At 28.7% G+C, this 26,331-nt stretch overlaps 2 protein-coding genes and 1 long non-coding RNA gene across 3 annotated transcripts in view; 2 read left to right on the top strand and 1 right to left on the bottom strand.

Moving 5' to 3' along the window:
• Positions 1-26,331, top strand: part of LOC134827586 (zinc finger protein ZFMSA12A-like) — a 230,213-nt gene that overhangs the window by 121,938 nt on the left and 81,944 nt on the right. The window lies entirely within an intron of this gene.
• Positions 1-26,331, bottom strand: part of LOC134827592 (uncharacterized) — a 145,266-nt gene that overhangs the window by 69,315 nt on the left and 49,620 nt on the right. The gene's annotated exons all lie outside the window — the stretch shown is intronic.
• On the top strand, positions 1,283-2,410 carry LOC134838505 (uncharacterized). Its single transcript, XR_010162356.1, has 2 exons — positions 1,283-1,970; positions 2,028-2,410. It is a non-coding gene; the product is annotated as an uncharacterized LOC134838505 (long non-coding RNA).

Raw genomic sequence — 26,331 nt, 5'->3', positions numbered from 1 at the left:
TTTTCAAAATTTGGAGCAACTGCTGAAGCACACTCGACTCTGCTAAAATAATTATTGTAATGGAGCAAATTCCTGGAGTTTTCAAATCTAATTGAAAGTTCGTCAAAATAGTAAAAATATTTTCAAAAACTTAAATTTGAGCTACAGAACTAAAACCAATTATTAGTATCTCTATGCATTTTTAGTGAGATCGGGTATGTCAAAGAGGCATATGAATTGAATATACCTTACTAAAAATGCATAGAAACACTAAGGTTCGTTCTAGAATTCTAAATTTAGGTTTTTTGGACTACTTTAGGCTTAAATAATACAAAACCATCAAAAAATCTCATATTATTTATTTTTCGATGAAATGCTGAAATTGGGTGAAAAATCAGAAATTTAATAGGCCCATCTGTCGATGATTTGATCAGGCATCAAGTTTATCACATATTCACGTATTTCAGGACATTTTTCTTGAATTCATTATATTATCACAGTTAGTTTCGTATAGTCTTGACATTTCATTGAATATTTTGACACCTTTGTACCGTACTGATCCTTGTTCGTTGTACGATATGTCTTGTTTTGATCTTAGGGATGCACTTTTTCTTCAATTGTACAATTATGAATCGCCCTCGTCTAGATTTTTTTAAAAATAGGTCACTTATAAGAGTTCCTGAAAAAAATATTTTTTTAAAGTACCTTTTGAACTCAGAAAGGCTTATTATGATAAATAAAAACATTTTTCATGCTGCAAAATTCCATAATCTTTTCATTGAAACTCTTAATTCAAACCAACAACTTCACATTCGCCACTTTTAACCACTACGTCAGTTTATTTCCGCGGTATTTCTCGTACACAATATCCTCTTTAAAGCCGCTTATACTCGTCCATTCACATAAGTTAAAGAGATACAAAGTGGTTATTAACACGAACTGCGCCAAGCTAGCAACGACCTTAGTTATATTTCTCCGTAAAACCAACTACTCTACTCTCTACGTCACTTATACTTACGGTCCGCATCGTTTAGTGTTTTGCTCTATCATCTCACGTTATGCTCCAGTAGTTTCAGATCATTCATGAACAAACGTCGTTTCGCGCTACGCATTTGTATTAGTAAATATTTATGATTTTTTTTCTTCGTTTCGTATTTCGCACATTATTTAATTCAGTTCAATTCATTCATGTGGCATCGTGCGACATATACAAATACGACAGAAAAGTTCACAGAGGCTGACCATGAAATTCGTTTCGTCTCAGCTGATGAACATCTGTGCGAGACTCGGTTGCTGGACAGTCGAATTTTTACACACATGTGTAAATATTTTGAAATGAATCGTACGTTCGAGTTTGCCAAGGAGTTGTTGTATCTGAAAGACAGAAAAAAAGAGTTTTTTAACATCTTGTTCGACAACATATATTGGCAGGCAGTATAGATAGGTCCAGTCTGAAATAATAAAAATATTGCGAAGAGAGGCACATATGCTGTGTCGTCTCACTTACATATTGTTATTATTCATTTGCGATTCGTACACAACTGAACGCCAGCGAACGAAAAAAAAAGTTGTTTCACTGTGTGTTTATACTCGAATGACACGTATATCGTTACTACTTTTGCTTTGTTGTTTCTGCTGCCACTGCTGCTGTTGCTGTTGAATTTCAAGCGTATATCGTATATTTTTTGTTCTAGTTATTAGTATATTGTCTGTCGAGACGGTCGTACATGTTTCAATTTATTCCAAGTTATCGTAGAATTGTCGTTTGTTGTCATAAATAAATAAATAAAAGTTTAGTCTTGTTGTGAATCGGTCGCGCGAAAGATGTGGCGTACGCGGTAGCTGCCCAGAAACAACAAAATTCCACGCAGAAAATTATGGACCAAGACTGACAACGAAAAATAGCAACAAATTCAACGAAATGTCTCCCAAAAGTAGTGCAATAATTTTGCTCATCTTAGTCGTGATGACTTCAATATGTGATGCGAGACGTAAGATTGATTTTTTCTCAATGTCAACAACTTTTTTTTCATGAACAAAACTTTTAGCGAATCCCGTTCCGCCGGACTCGAGTAAAGATCCCCTTGTTGAAGATCATGACGGCAAAAATACCATTGAGAAGGCTTGTACTCCATTGGACGTCTTCAAAGTTGCTTGTTACAATTGTTGGTGCAATCGCATTGGAACAATGGCGCTCTGTAAAAAGGCTCGTAAATGCATAAATCCGGAAGCGCCGCCTTTTATTATGTATCCGGAGTTTACTTAAATGACAACTGACTGAAATTAGAGTTAAGGTGCGTTAAGTGACTTCCTTGAGAGAAAATTCAAATGTGTGTCATTGAATAGAAAAAAAAATACTTTTAACTTTGTCGATATTAAAGCCATACATTAGGCAATGAATGCCGCATAATATAATCTACATTTAAAAAGAGCTGAAATTTGTTTGTTTTGGGCGCCTTTCTTTGTATTTGCTCATTCAGTCAAAGATGATTTACGGAAACAATCAATTCGGTTCGTGAAACAAACAAAATTATATAGATTTATGTTTTCTGCTGATATGGAGTAAAAGTTATAAGGATTTGAGTGAAAACCGCAAATGATGTATTTTATTCTAAAAGATCGGAGAATCAAGTTCGTTACAAGTAGTTTTTGGACTATAATTCAAGTTTTGCAGAGACGAAAATAAATTAGGTCAAAAGAAGGCTGAAAATTTTTGCTTCAGAATAAGTCGAAATTGAGTTGATTTTTGGGTTAAACGTCGTTAGATTACGTTGTGACCCACCTAAGCATACAAAAAGGGCTTTTTGTGGGTTTTCTTGATTTCTAACCTGTTCCATATTTTTCTTTAGCCGTGCTGATTCTCTTTAAGAAAGAAAAGATATCTTTCAAAGTCTGAAAAGTCTCTTAATTCTTCAGGCTCCATAATACCATTCGTGCTTCCTAAAAGCAATTTTTTTGTGTTTTAAATAAGGACAATCGCATAAAATGTGCTCTGCTGTTTCTTCTGCTGAGAAGAATTCCTAAAACCCATTTTACTCATAAGTTTATTCAATCCAAGGGCGGATCCAGAGGGCTACCAGCGGACCACGAAGGGGGTGCAAATGTATATAAAATCATCTTTTTTGTTAAATTTTATGCCATTTTTGTGATTTTTAGTGCTTTTTTGATTCAATCCAGCATGTCCGGTTAGAAAAGCAACTATGACTCTAATTTGAGTAATGTTCATGTTGATGAGCTATTTTGTTCTTGTCAAAGATCTGTTTGGTACAAAACTATTGACATGTTCTGAAAGCTAATTAAGCTAGTTTAGTTTTTCGTGAGTTACAGTTTTAAGTCAAATAAAAAAATCATTAATTAATTTTCATTTTTGAAACTTTTTTGAAAAATTTGATTTTTTGAAAAAAATAAGTTTTTTTGTATTTGCGGAAAACTTAAGGATAAACTCTTAGTAAAACTCTGACTCAAAAGAAAAAGTTGATTAGCTTTTTGAATTGAATTTAGACTTATTCTTAAGCAAAATTATTAAATTATCTTTTGACTTAAAGGATATTCGATCCAGAAATTTTATTCTGTCGAACTCTTTTAGCCTAATTTTTCATATTTTTGAATGGCTAATAACTCATAAAATTGGGAAAATTTAAACTTCCTTTGTTTTTCTGATGAGAAAGCTGATCTATGAAAAATCATAAGAAAAAAATTCGAAAGTTTTCGAAATTATTCTTCAATTTTTGTTTGAATTTACGAAAATTTACTCAATTTTATAATGAATGAAATTTCTTAGAATGAAATGCACCAAATACCAATATCATTCACTTTAAATTGGAAAAGTTGCACAATTCTATCTCATCTAGTTCAGATGTCTTGCAATTAGTATGATTGCTCGTTGCACTAAAAGTGATTGCAGAGAAAGATGTTGAGACATCATTACAGTCTGTCTGCGAAGCTCCTTTTGAAATTTCTTAGTTAACAAATTACTCTAAATAGATTGCAATTCAATGTCTCCATGTCATAGTTTTCCCCTAAGTAAGTATTTGTCAGTAGAATGTGTAAAGAAGACAAAGTTTGTGCTCATTTTTAGCAATGACTTGTCTAAATACACTCCCAGCTTAACAACTGTCTGCTCATTTCGAATCTACTTTATATCATTTTAATGTCTCTTTTACATGCACATGACTTTTGCATACAAGTAGAACAATATTGCATTTGGTAATTTGAAATGCTTTCGAATGCATACAGAGCTTTTCAAATATTTAAATGAAAAGTTTCAATAAGTTTAAGTTTCGGTTTACTGGAAGGAAATTATGGATTTTATGTGATTTTTGGGAGTCTGTCTGTTAGAGGTAAGTTTTCTCGAACTTTTAATTTAACTTTTTAAATTTATTTTTAAGAGATTAAAAATTATTATAGAAGGCAAACATTACTCTTGATCTCTTTCTCAATTACGTCATTCAAAAGATACAAACCTGTTTCATTACCAGTTCGGGTTCATTGATGGTTAGAAAAACCCAGCTTCTTATTATATATATAAAATGAGTAACAAAACTAACAAAGAAACTTCAATAAGGGAATCAGCTTACTTCAGTGGTTAGCGTATCGAATTCTAGAACGAACCAAAGTGTTTCCATGCATTTTTAGTATGATCGGGTATGTCAACGAGGTACTTGGATATACACTCAATGTACTAGAAAAAATTCTTAAACCTCAAAGGTTCGTTCTAGAATTTTGAATTCAGGTTTTTTGGACTACTTTAGACCTAACTAATACAAAACCATCAAAAAATCTCATGCCATTTATTTTCGATGAAATGCTGATATCAAGTGATGTGAGATATTCTGTGAAGGCTGAATGAATTTTGAGATCGCCTTCTTAGGATGACAGGTTAAAAGTTAAGACCCATTTCTCGGCGTTTGCTGATGAAACTTACGATTTCACAGTATAAAGTACAATAGTACTCCTCATATCTAGAAGACAAGTAAGCAGAACTCACGAACTATTCTCAATGAGTATCTAACAAATTAGTGTAATTGCATCATTTTTAACAGGTCATGCTAAAGTACTGAAACACCTAAAAAGAATTAACATTATATCTGTCTTTTGTTCGTTCAATCCTGGACTATGGTTGTATAGTATGGATGAAAAACTGACGTAACCCGTGTCAAATCTATTCAAAAGCAATTTTTGATCTTTTGCATACGAAATCTGGGTTGGCAAGGATATGCAAGCCACGCTACCAACATCGACTAAACTTGTTGAAAATGATCACAATACGCGACAGACAAGAAATTGTTTGCTGCACGTTTGTGCATGACGTGATGAACGGCAAAATTGATTCCCCAGCATTAAAAAGGCAATTCATCCCTTCGTCAAGCGAATATCAGCTGCGCCACGCTAGAGCATTTCAATCGAAAATGCAACACACAACTTACTCGAAAAACAGCACAATCCATCGATGTACGCGTCTATTTAATGAGCTTTGCGTTGCCTCCGACTTACAGCTTCCACGAAATGCATTTAGTGAAAAGCTGAAGAAAGTGATCTCCGTCAGATACCTACAAATAATTATATGACACTTGTTACTGTAGTCTTTATTAGATGAAAGAAATAAATAGATACATGCAGAATTTGCTTCAAAAATGAAGAATCATCGGAATAACGAACTATTTTCAGTATTTAGAATCGACGGTCAAATCAACCGAGTTTTTTCTAAAAGCAGATGATTCATTTTGTTACATTCGTTTTGATTCAGTTTGTTAAAAACGCGCTCTTTTCATGATTTTTTGAAGAGTTCTTCACATGGTAAAAGTTCATCCTCGTAAAATGCTAATGAAAATATTTACAGTTAAAAGTGTAATATGACTCATTTTGTCATAATATTTTCTTTTGAATATTAAAATGAATCAAAAAGTGTGCGTTCATGAACTGCAAAAACTTTTCTCCTCTAATTCATGTAAAAATCTGAGTTTTTTTCCGAGTGATATTTGTGTTGTAAAAACTCTCATATTCATGAATTTTTGCTCTTCATGCAGATTTCAAAAATTAATATTTGTCTAAAAACTTTGTGCACTCCATTTTATACAAAATTTAATTTAATTCCGAAAGGAGTTTTACTGCCATATTACCTACTGCAGCGTGAACTTGAAACAATATGCGGCGAATGAAAAATTTAGATCGAGCACGATTTGCATGCCGCACATCATCACCTGCGTCGTCATAATAATGTGCAAAAATTTATTTTGTAGATTTATCAAGGTAGCTCAGACGGGTGCTTTGTTTAATTATTTTATCTTTATTATAATAATAATAACACACTTCCATCATCATCGTCGTTGTGCGACCATAAAATATAATAATCAAACCAAACCACCGAACGAATGAAAATTTTCATTTCATCACATTAATTAAGTAATACTCAAAATTTTCGCAGCTATCTACGGGGAATTCGTTCACTTCACCGGTGGCATTCGGTCATCATCATCATCATCATCATCGTCAGAGTGATAAATTATTTTGAATTCCTAACATATTTTTTATTACTCGCATGATGGAACTGGAGATGGTCAGGACATGCGAAAATGGTCTCCTCTGCATACAATTATGATGTTGATTTCGTCCAAAATAAACATAATGCACAGAGATAATTTAATAATGAAATCAGCAGTATCGTGTAGAAAAATTTTCATATATTGCCAAAATGTTTGTTGTATCTATCATAAAATATAAATGTGTGTGAGGATATATGTTTGGTATTTAAATTTATTTATTTATGGAACAAACATCATCAACATAATACAGAAAGTAAACAACAACGGATATTGCACCCTCGAACACATACTGCATGCTGAGCCGTGCGTCGCATCAACACCACGAATGAAAAACCAAACATTTTATTACAAATATGTTTAAAAACATAAAGCCGAAACATGTAAATTTAGACCGAGCCATGTATGTTTGATTGTTAGTGCGGACCAGTTTTTAACTCTCAGTACTTTGAAATGATTTTTAGAAACATTTAATGCGGCCATTTCAAAAGTCTGATCAAAGTACTTTGAGCTATCAAGTGGTAAATACTATCCGGTTCGAGACGAGTCATGACCTACCTAATCCCGTTTTATGTATTCATTGGTTGGATATTTGGTGCATTTGGGTTTTGTACATTGGCTTCTACTTTTTTTTGACGTTGTGTGGAAATTTGGCGTTTCGAAATATGAAAAAAAATTAAAAGGAGATTAAGGATCTTTTGATCTAAAAAAAATTTTAATTTTAAATGATTCGAAAAACCAAAAAGTATGAAGAAATTTTTTTTTTCTTGAAGAATTCAATTTTGCGGTTCATTCAACCAATGACCAAAGCCATCTCAGATTCAAATCAAAGTTATTTCATTCGACTCCTCGTCCTTCTAAATTGAAAGAAAACCAATTAATGGATTTTAAAGAACGAAAAATTGAATGAAATAACTTAGATTGGAATTTGAGTTGATTTCAATTTCATTTATTAAATTCTATAAATCACAAAATGTTGCTCAAGTCAATTGATTCAATCAACTTTATCTTAGATTTAAGATTAAGTCAACATTTTTTTTAACTGAAAAGGCATTGTCAATTCTAAATTGTTAAGGCTTGTCAAGGATTTTTTGTAACTTGCTACTATTTTTATATTTTCTTACTTTCTTTTCTGTTTAATCTTTTAGGTCATTAGAAATTTTGACTTAAATCAAAGTAAGAGCCCTAACCTAATTGACTTAAAAAATTAGTCGAAATTCAAGTATTTTTTACTTATTGTTAAGTAAAAGCTTATTTTTTGTATTTCAAATCTTTCTAACCACGTGACCAAAGTTTGAAGATTGAATTCAAATTAATAAAAATTGACATTGAAAATTACGTAAATTATATAGAAAATGTCTATTATACAATCAGGAGCATAATAGAAGCCTTTGAAATCGCTTCGTATTTTAATTTCTAAAACCACGTGGTTTCTTTGATTTTTTAACCACGTGGTTTAATTAACCAGCAATTCATTTTCTTTGAAATGCGGTAAAATTTGCTTAATTTCTACTGCTTTTCAAAGAAAAAGTGCAAAAATAATTATCAATAAATAAGTTCCATGATGTTGATGTGATGATTGGTCACGTGGTTGAAATAAATTGTTTTTAAACTTTTTAATTAATTATAAGGTCATCAAAGAGCGACTTTAAATACATTAACGGCGAAACACGAAATTTTCACAACTCACAAAAAAACAATTGTACGATTGTGTGTGTGTAGCAGCGGAATAAAGTTACTATGGCAGTAAAAATAGGATTAGAATATATAGCTTTATTATGGCTTACAATAACATTTGTATATATTGGATAATGCTCGTTGCCTCTCACTCGTTCACGTGTGTAATTGCACATGTAGATGATGTTAAACAATTCGCTCTAAATTTCGGTGCCTATACGACTTCGACGAGGACGACGATGATGATGATGGTAATAATATAATATTTTCTCTTTAAACATATTCCGTTCCGTATTCTATCGTGCTAAAAAATAACATTATGCTTTACTTTAAGTCAGACCTGGTAAGCTTTCTACTTTGTGTTTACTTTGCACAAAACAAATCTGTTTGATTAAAGTATCAGCGATTTTCGCCAACTTTTCTCGCAATGTCTAACACAAATATTTGACATGAAGTCGTGTGAGTTGTTTTGTGTACAAAGTAAGCAAATTAGATGGAAACTTATTCAATATTTTATTGTTGCAGTCCCGCAAGTGAATGAACTCATGCAAATTGCAATTTCTCTAAAATGTTTCTCATAAAAGGTTCTCTAAAAGTGTGAAATTATGTCATAGCAAACATGTGTTGAATGGAAGGTGTTTATTGCTTCCGTTCTTAGTGACAGAAGAATTTTCCAATTTTATGAAACACAATTGAATAAAAGACTTGGATAATTGAATTTTATGACTTGCTTTGTGTGTTTGCACATCTTTTGTTTGAACGAGAGACAATAAGGAGATTTTTGTGTTAATTGACAATTTTCTATATGAAGAGAAAGAGTTCCATGGAGATGATAATAATAGTAATAAAAGACAATAAGACCTATTTTTTGATAAAACATTTAACGAAAAATTGAAAATTTTATGGAAAATTAAATTTTTGTTAAGTTTATGAATGTTAAAAAAATGTTCAAAAATTAATGTTATTATTATTTTAATTTATCTTCTAAAAAAAATAAATAAATAAAGAAATAAAGAAAATAAAAGTAAAATTTTTATAAAAAAAATTAAATTAAATTTTTATTATTTATGAAATTTAAATGAAAATTCAGAACTGGAAAAGTTTTATTTTATTTATTTATTTTTGGTGATTTAAAATAAAATTAAGGTTAAATAAATCCAAAATAATAATTTTAAAAAAAGCTTTAAAATAATTATTTTAAAAATATATGGCAAATCAATAGCTCTTTTAAAATTTTAGGAATATTTTTAAAAATTTTAATTAAATTTAATCGAGAATTTAATATTTAAAAAAAAATTTCTCCAAATTTAATTTAAATTTTTAGTTTAAATATTTATTTAAAAATCAAACATTTATTTTAAAACATTTATAAAAAATTTTCTTTAAAATCTAAAAGAAAATAAATTAAACCGAGTCTTTCGTGAAGCTTTTAATTTTTTTTACAATTAATTTAAATAAATTTAGAAGAAATAAAAAAAAGAAAACATTATTTTAAAAATTACTCCAATCAATAAAAAACCCTTTAAATGCGTAAATTCTTCCCAACCGCCAAAACCTATATAGAAATCGTTCCATAAACTTTCACAATTGGTCGGGAAAGAATAATCGTCGACACAAAAAACATTCATTTAATCTCGTTTCAGGGAAAACCGAAAGCGTTTACTGCGATGACGATGGCGAAAACAGTGCAGAAAATACATATATTACTTAATAAACTGCAAGGTATTAAATTTGTACGTATTTTGCCGTAACATTAAACGTCTACTAACGTATCATATTATAGTCAGGGGAATTCTCCCAGAAATACTCCTGTATACCTACCTATGGTTCTATTTAATAGATAAATAGTTGTTTGCTTGAAAATAAATATCGTTCATGGTGTAATGTTCCCATTTTTATCGTAAGCGTCCGTTTTGTCTGGCACGTGTGTATACGTGAAGGATAATAAAACTGGACAGGTCATATTATTTATACAGCTTCAACATCATCTCATATTTTTTTGGGCAGTAGACGCATCTCTCGTTATCGAAAAATTGACAAATAAGGATCTCGAATTCATAAAAAAACGAAAATTTTCGAAGTTATTGAAGAGAAAAAAATAGTTCGAAATGCCATAAAATATTATTTTGACTGTTAAAATTGTTCGATGCAACGTAAAATTAACAAAAACAGCAAAAACGAGGACGACGACGACGACGAGGAGAATTAATGTAATAAAATTACTATCATTAAATTTTGCACAGGGAAGTTTCCAACGGGAAGACCTACTGCAATAAAATATATGGTAGACAAACACGCAACTCTTTACTATTATTTACAGTTGTTTATTATTATTATCATCAACATCATCGTCGTTGTATCTAGTTGTTGTTGTTGATTCCACTGCTAGTGAAGCAAAAGCTTATATTTCTGCTGTTTTGACGCATTTTCAAGAATATTGAAGAAATTCAATAAAATGATAAATGTTTGATATTTTTTTATCTTTTTTATTTTATAAAGAAATGTTAAATTATTTCTTAAAATTTTATCTTTTAAAAATACCGTAATATAGATAATTCTTATGGAAAAAAAATAATGCGTTCTATTAACATTTTTACGTAAAAATTTTGAATTTTTAACGAAATTTCGCAATTTTTCAATATTTTTAACAAAATTTTTGAGAATAAATTATTTTGATGAATTTTTATTAATTTATTTTTTGATTTAATGAAAAATAAATTTAAATTTGTCTAAAAAATTGCCAAAAAGAAAACAAAAAATTAATGGAAAATATTGTTCTATTAACTTCAACAATGATGTTCCATTAATTATTAGCATTTTTTGAATTTGTAACGGATTTTTTTCAATAAGAATTATCTACATTACGGTAAATAAAAAAATGAAAACTAAATAAAAACCAAAAACAATTCTATTTTTAATTTAAATTTAAAATTTTTAATTCATAATCTGACAATAAAATTCAGTTAAGTACTGAACAAAAACAATATTTTTATTCAATAAAATTAAAATTAGAAAAAAATAATTTTTGTTTTAAAATTAATTCAAATTTTGTTTAAATTCTCTTCTTTTGCTTTTATTTTTTTACATTAAAAAAATATTAAAAGAAAAAAATAATTTTAAAGCTCATATTAAGTCGCTCCAAAATTTTTTTGTTTTTTTTTATCCCCTGCCCCATTTTGAAAGTCGAAAATCCAATAAAACAAAATAAAAAAAAATTTAAAATTTCATCAAAATTGGCCAAGGAATTTCAAGGAATTTCCCAAGATTTTGAAAAAAAATTAATTTTTAAGAATTTTTGTATTATAAATCGTATTTTAACATGAAATCTTCTTTAATTTTTTTTTTTAAATAATTTTTCAAAATTTTTTGACAGTTTTTTTTACGAAAATTTTTTGCTTAAATTTTTAACTTAAAATACTCTTATATGGAATTTAAGATATTAAATCTTAATGTAGATACCATAAAATCAACTGAAATATTGATTAATGACAAAAAACTGTTAAAGTTTTGTCATTTTGTATGAAAATGTAGGTATTTCAAAATTTTTTTTTTAATTTTTTTTTGAAAAAAAGTTTTTGGGACAAAAAGTTCGAAATAAATTTGGAGCGGCTAATAATTTTTAATATTTTTTTAATAATTTTTAATATTTTCCTTTTATTTTATTCTTCAAAATTTAAATCTTTATTTATTCTTTAAAATAAATAATATCAAAATTGTTCAAAAAAAGATGAAAACTCACTTCATTTTTAAAATTTTATTGCTGTTTCGTTTAATAAAATGTCTCTAAATCCGTCGCACAAATGAAACTCCACTTGGGAAATTACTCAAACACACAAAAATATTTTGAAAACAAACATATATGATGGACTCATACTAAACATACATCTAGATTGGAGAGACGAGACGACAAAGAAACATCGAGTCATAAAATGAAACATCGCATGTCATATTTTTCATTTATTTGTTTATTTTCAGTTCTATTCTCTTCAAAATTCCAAGAACCCAAAACAATTTCCTTTTTTTTGGCTTCTGTTTTGTTCTTTTCAACTGTTAATTTTGTTACATTTCTCTCGAATTTTCATTTAAACATTTTGTTGTCAATTTCACCAGTTAAATATGTTCATCATTGTCAATGGAAGTGAATTGCTCCTATCGAAGCGTTATATCAGAATTTCAGAAGAGGGATTCACTGTAACAGGGATTGATCAACAATAATAGCAACCAACAGTAAAGACGATATTTGTTGATTTTTCGGCTTGCACCAAAATATGTTTACCATCACGCAGAATATGGGCGTAGTCACTAGACGCCTTAAGGAATTTAAGAGATTTAAATGGAAATTGACTTGAATTTTAAAATATATAAACGATGTGCTGCACATTTTTGACATTTTTTGTACTACGTGACTAAAGACATGATGTTGCCATCCTAGCTGGAATCCGGTTTCAAAAAAATATGACGAAACAACAAAGTATTAAACTACAACGTTTAGTGTAAGAAACTGATAAACCAAACATCCGACCAATATCTAATCGACAGCGAAAAAAATTGGCGGATAAATATTTCAAATTTTCTCGTCTAGACACTCACTTTGGCACTCCCCTACTACCGTTGCTTTGTCGCACTTTGTCTTATCGTCAACATACAACTTTTGGAGACGACAATTTTTTGCCATATTGAACGTTCGTGCCTCGAAACTAAATAAAAAAGGGAAAATTTTGACGTTAAATATAACGAAATAAAGGAAGATAAACGTGAAAGAAAATTCCTCCTCTTTTACTTTTGCAACTCACAAAAAGTATATTGAAATGCAATCAGATGAAATATGCAAGTATTTTCGGTATTTGTATGATCTCCCATTGAAAAGATTTTGAAAAGAAATTCGCTTCAACGTGCTAGAAAAATTTTTAATTAGTGAAATATTTTCGGATGTCGAGGTGAATGTAGTAAATTGTAAATGTATGTACTTAATGTTTGACCCGTTGATGTAATTAATATGCATTCCTGATGGAATACCATCAAAGGTAAACTATTCGCATCGAAATTGAATGGATTCATCAAATAATAGAGTTAATGGAATTTGAGCTTTTTGTAATTATACGAATACATATTCGGATGATGAGGAGTATTTTTCCTCAAAAAAATTGTTTTTGCCATTTCAAAAGGCATTAAAAAAAACTTGAGTTACTGCCACTTACGTCAACAATCAACAGCTGCAAATCACACGAGATTATCGTCATGCCGTCCTAATGTTGTTGACTTTCCTTACTTTTGAAGCTTTTTAGGAGCACTTTTAATCTTTGTGGAAAATATAAATCATCTTTAGAGTTTACTGTTATTTATGAACACTGTTATAGTGACATTAGCAGTTTCTCACGAACGGTGTTGTCATTAAGTGGGAAGCACGTAAATCAAACACAACACAATCAGGATGTTGCTGGGATGTGCAATATTCTTTTTTTTTGTACTTTACATTTACAGGTGTTAGGGTGACCAGTTTTCGAAAAATTTATCGGATCAAAATTTTAAAAGTGGTAATTCAATTTTATACAATTTGTTGCATTTCTGCCCAAATGTTTTTTTGCAGATAATTTATTATAAATCGGAGGCGAAAAACTGGGAAAAATTGTCTTGTATTTGTTGGTCGTTAAATTTTTTGCCCTCTATAATATTTTAGCCTCTTTTCAAAATTCATTAAAGGTAAAGATAATTGTTTTTCTTGGTATTTGGTATCAGTACTAAAGTGTCAAATATTTTTTTCTTTTTTATGAAAATGAAATTATGCTTGGGATTTCCAGCCGTTATTGAGCTTTTTCAGTAATATTATTAAGGTTTGTTTCATTTAAACTAACTGGTCTTTAATTTTTGATCCACTTGCCATTCTCTAAGTTTCCAACTGTTGCTTAGCTGGTCTTGTTAAAACGACTTTCACAAGTCCAGGCTTGAAATGTAATTCATTTTCTGTAGTCGAGATATCAGATGAGGGATATGTATTAAGTAAGTTGTGACTAACTTTGTCAAAGGCCTTCGAAAAATCCGTGTAGATGGCGTCAATTTGTTTTTGCTTTGCAAATGCATCATTTAAGTGTGTGCAGAATTCAGCCAAGTTCATTGTAGTCGATTTCTTTTTGAGGAAGCCATGTTGCGATGAGCGTAAGATAGGCAGCACCATTGGAGTCAATTTGTCACAAATAAGTTTCTCCAGTAATTTAGGAAATACAGAAATTATGGCGATTCCATGAGGCATGAGATATTTGTCTTTTTTGTCAAGACATTCAGTAGTAGGCAATTAAAGTACAGGTTTATCGATCTGTTAAGATTGAAGACAGGAACTACGAGAGAGTATATGGGAGAATTATAAAGTTAATCGGTTTAATTTGTTAATGGTTGGCATGGTCTGTTTTAAGTATGTTATTTGACTGATACCAGGGGGGAGGAACTTAGAAGAAAAATTTTAAGCCGGTTTTAGGTACACGAAAATCAGTTTTCTGAGCCAGGCTCCCAATTAAATGTTCAAATTGTAGCTTTAGTAAATAGAAACAACTTTTATTCTACATTTTTGGAAAAAAATAGTTTTTATCATATTCGACCGGTAGGAATGTATTTTTCCCATAAAACTTTCTTTCAAGACATTTTCGTTAAAAATAAATTTTTCAGAAAGGCTAGAGAGCTCATTGAGGGCTTAAAATTTTTGTGAGAGTGTTGTGCGTTCATTTTTTTGCACATAAGGCATTCATTTGAGGTTGGCAATTAAGGTCTCAGGTATTCAAAAATTCTGTTAATGTTATGCAATACATTTCAGGGTCCAATCTTAAAAAAAATTTTTTTTCGAATTCCTGAGATAATTTTAGTAAGACATGCCAATTTTCATCGACTTAACATTTCAATTAGCAGAGAATCTAAAAAATAATTTCGTGTACCGAAAACCTGCTTCAATTTTTTCTTCTAAGTTCCTCCCCCCTGCTGATACTTTAAGTTAGGAGATTCACATTTTTTCATATCTTTTCACTTTTAAGTAAGAATCAACTTTTCGACTTTGTTCTTCCACTTTGACTCATAAATCTTCAAATTTGAATGTCTTAGAGTTCCTAAAAAAATAAAGAAAAATTATGAGTTAAATTAAAAGTTTTTTTTTTTTCAAAAATATATTCAATAATACTTTCCCTGAGTAAATTTGTGTCACCCTACATTTAATAATAACTGTTTATTATTGTCAAACAGCCGCTCACTCGTTAATACCATCTCTTTGGGATATTGCACATCAACAACACATAAACAACGTTCTTACGAATGTTTTTCCCGTAGGTTGATGTTTTCCAAAACAACCTGGCGAGCTCAGTGATGCACTTAATGTAATTGACACAAATAAAAACATACGATATTATTTGAAAATTGGTGCAAAATTCCAACAAATAATTTTGTTGTCATGGTCTTGCAACTAAATTTCCACAGCTGATCATCATAATTACACATTTTTCCACGAAAAACCAAAGAGCATGCAGTTTGCATTGCTAAATAAGTAATTTTTCAACTACTTTCGGATAATCCCTCGTTGCTACTCCCAAAGTTAGTTACATAGTTTAACAAATTGGGTGCATAATTTTCCATTACTTATGCCAGCAGTTGAACTAATCCATAAAGATTGTACAGCAGGGAGAAAAAAAATTCAATCTATATGATGATTGCAGTCGATTTACTTCCACTTTGTATCCTATATATAAAAGTAACAGGAATATTTGTACAAAAAGGGTTGTTACGTGAGAGACCAGTGACAAAATTTTATCGAAATTTTTTTTGTCTTTATCTTGTTTCATAGAATTTTTTGTTGATTAAAAGAAACACCTACGTTGCGAATTGTGACGTTCATCCTTGAATGACCATCCTTGGTTACGAAGCACGTGTAACTCGTTCAAATTCCTGAAAAACAGCAAGAAGAACAAAATGAAGGTAAAGAAGAAGAAAAAAAAGTGAAAATAAAATAAATATAAGAGAGTGCTTACAATTTTGCCCTTCATTCGTTTTCTTCGTCTTTTTCCTTCTCTTTCTCCTCAGGACGATTTCTGCAAGGATTTGGTATATAAGACAATAAATTTTAATGAGCAAAACAGTTGCTTCTGTACGATTGTAGTCGACATCATTTCATTTAATTCTATCATCATCACGGCAATGACCAAGTATCGTACACCTTCCTGGTTTATCACATAATTTTTTTTTGCTTCCTCCTACGTTTTTTTTCCTTAGCAACACCGACAGTTTTATTTATTTTATTGTCGGGCCGAGAGATACTGGGATCAAAGCACTTGAAATACTGAAAGAAAACTATCGTTGGAGAATTACGGACGAAAAAAAAAGTAAAATACAAAAAAAAATAAAAGTTTGTAGGTCCATATAATAAGTGGACAATCACCATAAAGCTACTTAACTATCATCGCATCGGTTATTACTGTCCAGAATGATGAACAAACATGCAAAAAAAAACCTTAGGTTTATTTAAAAGGAGCCAACGAGGAAAAAAAGATAAAAAGGAAAGAAAATTGTCCTGTTTTAATATGTATGAACAAATAAATTTTCTCTCTGAATTTTTTTTTGGTTCTTTGTTTTTTTTGTCGTTACAGGCGTGTACTAACACCATATCACCGTATTTCGTGTGTTTTTGCAAGGCAATATTTATTCTTGCAAAAAAAAAGTGTATGTGCAAGGAGACGTCCCTCGTGTTTTAATAAAACAAAGCAATTATGTGAAAAAATGTATGTGAAAGTGGAAGGAAGTCCTACGCAGAGAAAAAAGGTTGAAATTTCTGCAGGTAAACATATATTTGATATTAAATGTATCGTTTGTTGCGATTAATTTGATGAGTTAAATGTGGTGTGGTGAGAAAAAAATTAAAAAGGCGTCGTTACAGGAAATTAAAAGCGGATCCGAGAATTATAAAATGGTGAGTATAAAATAAATTTTTAAGAATTCATTAATTTTTTTAAAACATTTTGTTTCTTATTGATTAAAGTTTTTGTAGACCCTTAGAGTCTAATAGTAATAAGGCCTTTAAAATTTTTCTAAATAATTTTCCAATTTTTTTTTAATCGATCAAGGAATCAATTTAACTCCTGAGGAATAAATCTGACCAGTTTTTAATTTCTAAGTTTTTTTTTGAACCCAGTGGGAAATTTTGGCCTTTTGTTTAGACCCTCAGGGTCTAAAATACAAGCCCTTAAGAGTTTTCTTAACAGTTTTTCAACTTTTTGTTGGTTTTTTGAGAAATTTTTTTTAGAAAAATAAAATTTTGAGTAAATTTAATGATTTGCAGCCAAAAAGTTCTATCTTTCTGATGCAAAAATATATTTAATTGTAATAAACGTATGAATAATAGAATTAGGTCTAAAAAGTAGAATTTTCACAATAATTAGCGAGTTAAAATCGGATTATTGAGCCATTAAATATTTAATTTACTGTAATTTTCGTTTTTATAAAAAAATTTATTAAAAGAGGGTCTAAAAAAGGCCGAAATTTCTCACTGGGAGAAAAAAGTTTCCTTAAATCGACCTTATAACATATCCCTTCCCCGATTGTAAAGAAGTAAACCTAATTTCTTCATCAAACTCTTATAAAACTTCAATTTTTACATTTTGTTGTTATGGCAATTATGTCTTATAAAATACGTAAAAAAATTTAAAATACTTTACCTTTTCTTCCTTTGTTAAAGACTTTTCAACCTCACTTTATCAGTAGTTTTTATGTGTTACAATCTGTTTTTAACTCGGTTAAACTTTTTTTTTTGTTCTGTTCATCGAAGAATGTCCCAAGTGAATGAGTTTTATACATTTTTAATTTGGAAACATTATTGCCGCTGCTGCTACCGCTCCGCCCTTTGTCGCATAAGCATTTAAAACTGGTCACGAAAAGAATAAAAGAAACCTGCTGAAATTCCCCAAAGAACACACACAAAAAAAAACAGAAGGAGAATCAAATTGTTTTTGAACTGCGTGACACCAACACGGAGAGGAGCAGAAGAAAATTGAAAAGTAAAAAACATTTGTCGGTAGTGCTGACAGAACGATTATTATTATAGTGTTACGGATAAACCGGAGGATAAAACTTAATTTGAAACATTCTGTTCTTTTGTTGCTTTTTTTTTGCTATCGCTCTTCTACGTGCCGCATACGACGAAAAAGAAAATTTATACAAAATGTGACAATAAACTTTTGGATATCTTTCGTATTTGCCGCTGATGCTGTTAAATAAAATGGTTAGAAATGCATTATTGATATTGACTCAATGACACAACAAACAACCAGCAACGACGACAAATGAAAAAAAAATATTATTCAAGGTCTTGTTACAGGGATCACTTAAGCGGATTTCAAATTCAAGTAAGTAAAAATATTTTTAATTTTTCAGTTTTACATCCAGAGTAGATCAAAAAGAATTTGACAGGATGATTTGATGCAACATTATTTACTGATGTTCTAAGTAACAATAAAAGTTAAGCCAATTTTTATTATGACTGAAGAGATTAAAAGAAATTAGTAAGCAGAACTATTGAATTACTGTCAATGAGTATTCTTCAGATTAGAACAGAATTCTAATCTGAATGGAAGAAACAGCAGAGCACTTGGTATGTGATTTTGTAGAACTCTGTGGCAAAAGGAAAGAAACCTTGATGAACTACTTCTTGGATCCACTTGAACTTGAAGGACATCGCCTTAGAAAAATTTATAAGTTTTTGAATGAAATTCGGCTGAGTAACTGAGGTATTTGGGCATTTTGTCATAGCGATCATAATAGATCTTCGAACCGCGATGATGCATCCTCAAACCTAACCTAATCTAATCTGAATAAACCTAAGGTCGAATGACATCTTCAGAATTTGCTTCAATGATGAAGAGCCTTCAAAACATTATCTTTGAGCCGGATTAGAAGTCAAACGACGAAATATATTATAATCAGTTTTTCCCTGGATTAACAAAGTTTAGTTAAGAAGACTAAACTGAAGAACGCAATATAAGGCGCTAAACCTCAGATTCCTAACTAATCAGAATTACAGATTTGCTTTGAGCAAAAGCTTTTTTAGAAAAGTCCGAACTCAAAATAAAGTTGATATGGAAGGAGCTATTATATCCACAGGTTAAAAAGCGTGGGACTGAGTTTATATAAAATGTTGAAGGTTTATCATTAAATATTATCTGATTTGGTGATTAGACCCTGAAGTTCACCTAAACCGCATCACGATCGTAAACTCGCCAAAATGCGACTGTGGAAGGAGCTACGAAACGATTGACCATGTTCTGTGGGACTGTCACCTGCTGATAGGCGACCTGGCATCCGAACTACAAGAAATAGGAATCGACAAAAACATCCCCATACGTGACATACTAGGAACCAGGAAATTAGGCGCGGTCCCGATAGTCTCCAACTATTTGAAGGAAAACTATTTAATGTCGTCCCAAAAAATTTTATGTATTTGTTCTCGTTGTGTCTCTAGACCATTTATGCCATTCGCGACAATTTTTTAATAAATAAAGAGGAAAAAATATTAACCCTGAAGATTCTATCGAATCGATTCGTTACAAATTTATGAAAGAATGAAAACTTAAAACTACAGACTGCCAATCAGACTTCTTAGTTGTTTTTTCAATAAATTCCTTGAAACGCTTCAAAACAAGAGACGAAGCAAAAAAGTAGTGAGGAAGTATAAAAGTAAAGGACAAATAAAACATTTTCCTCATAGACAAACACTGAATGAGTGGGAGATATATTTAAAAGTTTTACTCAACAACAATGTTCCTCCGTACAAAAAACTCACACAGACAGAGTTGTAATGCGACACGAGAAATGCTCGCTGACTGTACGAACGGGGTAATAAAATATTTTACGTGATACTTTTTTAAAGTGCAGTTTAATATTGTATTATGACTACAAGTTGCTACGAGAGTCAAGCAGGAAATAACAAACGAAAATGATAATGGCACTACTGATAGTTTCTCATTTCATGGAAAAGAGTTGAGTTTGCGAGATGATGTCTTTACACTTTTCTATTTACTTTGTAGGCGAGATGACAATCGACTGTTGTTTGCACACAAAAAATCGTGCAATTACCCTTTTACTCTCGTCTTTCTCCGTGGAATTTGTGTTATTGAATTTCTTGAATGGATGATGTCTTAATTAACTTTGGAGATCCTTTTTTTCTGATAGACAAGCATTTTTTTTTGTTCGGGTCGTTATGACATCTTCAGCTAATTCAAAGATTCCAAACCCTTTTTTCTCGTTGTCATAACTTTATTATTAAAAAAAAAGTCTATAGAAAATATCTCCAACAACAAAGAAAAAATTATCAAATATTTAGCTTGAATTTTTTTGTCGTTATTGTCATCGATGTCTTGGTTGTTGTTATTGAGACATTTGACCAGACCATACTTTAAATATTGAACATATATCGAGAAAGAAGAAGCAAAAGTTTTCTTTATAACAAAGAGATTTTTGATTCTTTTTAACAAAACATCGAGTAGGTGAACGAATGTTGGAGACAAAGTAAAGTAATGCTTCCGTCTTTTTTTTTCGTTTCCAGATTTAAAAAGAAACGAAATGAACAAAGATCAATTTTTTCATTTAAAATCCATCAGACAATTGGGATTTTTAGGTCACCAATGGCAAAGTCGTACACAAACGAACAAAAGATTTTGCTTTTATATACTTTACTTTACTTTTTTTTCCTTGCGAGTTGTTACACAAAGGAAATTGATCCGAGGAAACTTTTGGTAACTTTAAAAGAGTGAAGAATAGTTCGCAGTGTTTCGGTAAACAATGAAGACAATAGCGTTTTCTCTTGATTTCCTGGGTAATTTGGAAGATTGAAATTGTTTTGATTGTTGTGTTTTTATTAGTTAGTGGTTTAGCCGAGGGAATTTGTGGAAAAACAAAATTAAATTTAACGGTTTGAATTACAGTGGAATTGTTTGGACCAGATTAAACTTTATTGCTTTTATCAAAAAATGTATTAAAATATGTGTGGATTTCGAGTAATTTAAAAAAAAGTAATAAAATTATTTTAATCGGTTTTAAATATTTCTGAACGAATAATTGATTTTTTTATTAAATATTTTTTCACAAAATTAATAATTTAATTTATAAAAAATTTTTTATTAAATTAATTTTTTTTAAATTAATTAATTATTTTAATTTTTTTTTAATAATTTTGTGATTTTATTAAATATTATTTATTTTTAATTAATTTTATTTATTTTAATTATTTAATAAATTATTAATTTAATTAATTACATATAAAAATAATTTTTAACGTATTTTTTGAAATTTTTTAAATTTTATAAAAAATGAGCTTTTGAATAGTTACTGCTGATTTTATTTAATTTTTTTCCTTCTCATTTAATTATATATTAAATTTAACCCGTCCGAAAATTCACCCTCAATAATAACAATTTATTTGTCAATCCTAAATAAACACACTGATAAATATTTAAAGAAAGATGAATGACAAAATCGATCGATTTTTATCGTCCTATTTTTATTATATTATTGCGATTTTTATTTTATTTTAGTTGCCATATTTTTTTATCATTCACCCAAATGCGTCTGGCCTTCGCAATTTTATTTGAATCGAATACCTAGAAAAATCTGCTCGTTATTGGAAAACATGATTCAAAAATTTAATGAAATCATAAAAAAGGAAAATTAAAATAAATTGAATTGACAATAAATACGAAAAAAGCTCAATATTTTTCTCAAATTTCAATGTTGTCTGGCCCATTATTCGTGGAAATAAATAATCGCCATAATATTCGCTATTTATGAGGAAAATTTACACGAGTTGTGAACGACAAAAAGAGTAATTAAGCGATGCCGAGAGGAGTCAACGACACTGTTTATTTATTATCTAATGTCAGTGCATGCGACATGTCCAGGAAAATTTTCATTTTTTTCCTCGTATAAAGATAAGTAACTTAATTTCTGTTTCAAACGGAACACTAATTATAAATTCCGTCTGTTTTTTTTTGTCAAAAGCGAGCAAATATAAAAATTGTGTCACAAATAAAACATGAATAAATACTCGGGGCATGTTATGATGAGGATAAATGGATAAGGATGAAAAAAGAGGAATTCAGCCATCAATTAAATATAATTGTTTTCTGTCACATTTTTAATTTGCACTGCAATTAAAGTAAAATTATAGTGAGTAAATTCTGATTTTTTTTTTATTTAAAATAATATTTTTAAGTTTAATTAATTATTTAAAAAAAAAAAAAATTTATTTAAATTCATAAAATTTATTTTTTTTATTAAATCATTTATTAAAAAAAAATATTAATAATTTTTTATATTTTTTTAACAAATGATTTAATTTTAAAAAAATAAATTTTATAAACTAAAATAAATTTATTTTTTTATAAATCAATTAATTAAAAAAAATATATATTAAAAAAATTTTATAAATTTAAATAAATTTATTTTTTTTTTAAATAATTAATTAAATTTTTAAAAAATTATTTTATTATTAAAATTTCATTCATTTGATTCATAGAATTTATTTATTTTTATTTTTTTAAAGAATTTATGGATCAAAAAATATAAAAAAAAATTAATCTCAAGTCAGCTTATATTCAACAAATACAAATTTCGGTTGCCACGCGACCAGAGTAATAAAATAAGAAATGCAGCAACAGCAGCTGCAATTGCACGTACAACATCCGCATAATATGGTAGCTGTTTCGGAATATGAAGATAAAGGAGGAAATACGAAAAAAAATATATGTTTATATGTGAAAAGTTTATACTTGAAAATGCATGGTAAAAATTAAATTGTTCATGTGCAGCGATGCTGGCAAATTAAATTACATACATTTTTTCCTTTTTTACTCCCTTCATGATATTGTGCTTGGCGCGAAAAGACTGGAGGAAGGTATAGGAATATCAAAAGAGGACAAAAAATTATTATTTCATAATTCAAAAGAATGGGTCTAGAAAGTTTTTTTTTTTGTGTAAAATTTGTAAATAAGAAACATAAAGTCGAAAAAGTCGTCGCTTTGATACAAATTTTTAGCCGTATTTTGATATTTTTCTTAAAATGTTCAGCAAGTTTTTTTTAGCAGTTGGTTGGTTCAGTATTCAGCAAATTTCATTTTTTTATTCTTTAGATTTTATTGAATTTAAAAATTGAAGGGTTTTCAATGAATTCAGCGTTCAGCAGTTCAAAAAAAAAATTAACTCAGCGAATAATTCAGCAAATTTCGATTGTATTCAGCAAAAAATTTTTATAAATTTATTGGAACATTGCCAAACTTATGGTTGTTAACAAATTGTTTCAGTATATCAATAAATTCAAAATTTTCCATAGTTATACATAATTTTAAATTCAGCAACTTATTTAGCAAATTTAAAAATTTTCCGTTCGCTTAATTTTTTCATTTTTTTTTTGTTTCAGAGACTTTTAAGAATTCTCATTTTTTTGAACAAAACGTATTCAGCAAAAAAATTTTTTTCAGCAAATTTCACTTGTATTCAGCAAATTTTCATTGTATTCAGCAAATAATTTTTTAACTTATTGGAACATGTCCAAACTCATAGTTGTTAACAAATTGTTTCAGTATTCAGCAAATTCAAAAATTTCTTTAGTTACACATTATTTTATATTCAGCAACTTATTCAGCAAATTTCAAATTTATTCAGCAAACTTTTAAGCAAATCCCGCAAAATATTCGTGACGACTTCCAGACTTACAACTTTTTCGACATTACTACGAAACGCGGTAACAACTTTTATTTTCCGGCAGTAATGATGTCGCAGCAGCATTATAAACCGTAGAATAGTAATAATAATGAAAATATATTTTAATGCACAACTGCATGAATGAAATAAAAAAAAAACTTTTTTTCAGGTGAAACTCATATTTGCATTTGAACAATATAAAACAAAAAGTTCAAACAAATAAAAGACTTTCCTGTTTTGCTATTTTTAAACCTATACCAAGCCGATATAAAAGCCTCACCCGGATGCTGTGTTATTATACATTTTTTTTTATCCTTGTTTATTTGATTTGTTTGAACAATAAGGTAGCTACGACAACAACAAAAACAGCAGTTCACATCATGTGCAAAATAACACTTTTAAGTCATAACGCCGAGAGAGAGAGAGAGAGAGAAACAAACAAGATTTGACATTTTTATAACAAACACACACAGCACCATCAAGAAATTATTATTCATATAACAATACATTATTGAATTTCTCGATAACTCACTTTACTTGTTTCTCGTCGTTATTTTCATCTCATGCGATGTAAACACAAGCACCTGTTGTTTCAAATTTATACAACATATGCAAACACATTCGCTCAACATATTTACGCATCAACAATTTATGATTTGTTATGGAATGGAAAATTCAATTGGATTCTAGTGTTCGATGTATTTAATATATATTATTTTTGCTCGCAATATATATATATGAATATTCAGCATTGTTTTGCATGTGATCCATTGTAGATTGAAAAATGCAAAAACTATTCATTGCTATTGACGGCGCGCGAATGCAAGCGAGTAAATAAATTGAAAAATGTTGAACACAAAATGTTATTATTTTATTTTAATGTTATTCAATATGATATTTTTTTTCATAAATATTTTGTTTGTAAATTTAAATTTTTAAACGAAACTTTATTTGTTTATTATAGCCGAGGGCAAATATAAATGGATACAAAAGGAAGCCTTTCGCTGAATACAAAAAAAAAATATTAAAAGATAGGTTTTCATCAATATTTTTTTTTAATTTATTTTTTATAATAATTTTATATTTATTTATTTTATAATAATCATAAAGACTCACTTTTCATACTTCAATAAATTTACCAAATTGGATTAGATTTTTTTTTTACTTTTTTATAATTTTATTTAAATTTTTTAATATTTTTTTTTTCATCGCCATCATCATTTTTCACCGGCTTAATTTTTTTTATAACATGACATTTATTTACACTTGTTTTTTTATTAACATTATAAACTTATTTATTACTATCACTTACAATATAATAATAATTTTTAAATAATTTATTTTTATCTTTATATAATATAATAATAATAAAATTTTGAATCACATAAATTTTTTTATACTTATCATTATTATTATTATTTTAAATGTTTTATAATAATAAGATAAACATTCATTTTTTGTTGTTTTTAAATATTTTTTTTGTAGAGTTCTTATAAAGAACAACAAAAATATGTAAAATTTCATCGTTTTTATATATTATTAAATTTATTATAATTTTATTTTATGTTTAACATTAAATTTATTTACGAATAAAAATTTCTTAATATAATATAAAGGTAATTTTAAAATACTTTTAATTAACCTACTTGTATTTTTTTATATTTACAACAACAATTCTGTCATATTTTCATAATAATATGCGTAATTATTGTACAGAAAATAAAAAAAAAATCACAAAATATTGGAAAATTAATTGTCATTTAATTTTATGGACGTAGAAAAAAAATTGGAACGGAAAATTGTTAACTTTATATACGTTACAATCATAATAATTGCCAATATGTTACTTTAAATGGACTTTTAAATGATAATAATGCACTTGAATTTATAATAATGACCGTTATTGTTATATTATGTACAAGAATTTATGTAACATTTTATTATTATATTTTTTTTATAGAAAAAAATAAAAGTTGAAATTATTTTTTTGTACATTTAAGTTTATATATAAAACATAATTTTTGATGCAATGCGGAACACGTTTGATGGATATTTAATTTTTATAATTTTTGGCGTGTTTAAAAGTGGTGAAAAAGCGCATGTTTGTTGTGTGTCAGGACATTTTATCTCATCATATATAAAAAATTTTTTTTTCGTTCAAAAAAATAAAATTAATTGAATGCAATGTAAAAATGAATTAATATTAATGTTGTTTTTCTTTCCTTTTATAACTATTTATTATTTTTTTTACATTTCTCATCATATATATTTTTTTTATTTTGTACAAATAATTTATTGTTTAAAATTTTTACATTTATTAACTGCTTATATGCATCGATGTTGATAAAAATTTAATATTCATGGAATTTTTTTATTATTATTATTATTTATTATGTATGTATGTGATTGATTAATATTGTTT

This window comes from Culicoides brevitarsis, chromosome 1, assembly GCF_036172545.1.
Source record: "Culicoides brevitarsis isolate CSIRO-B50_1 chromosome 1, AGI_CSIRO_Cbre_v1, whole genome shotgun sequence".
NCBI lineage: Eukaryota > Metazoa > Arthropoda > Insecta > Diptera > Ceratopogonidae > Culicoides > Culicoides brevitarsis.
Note: the sequence above shows the minus strand (reverse complement) of the source record. Positions and strands in the feature narration are given on the sequence as shown.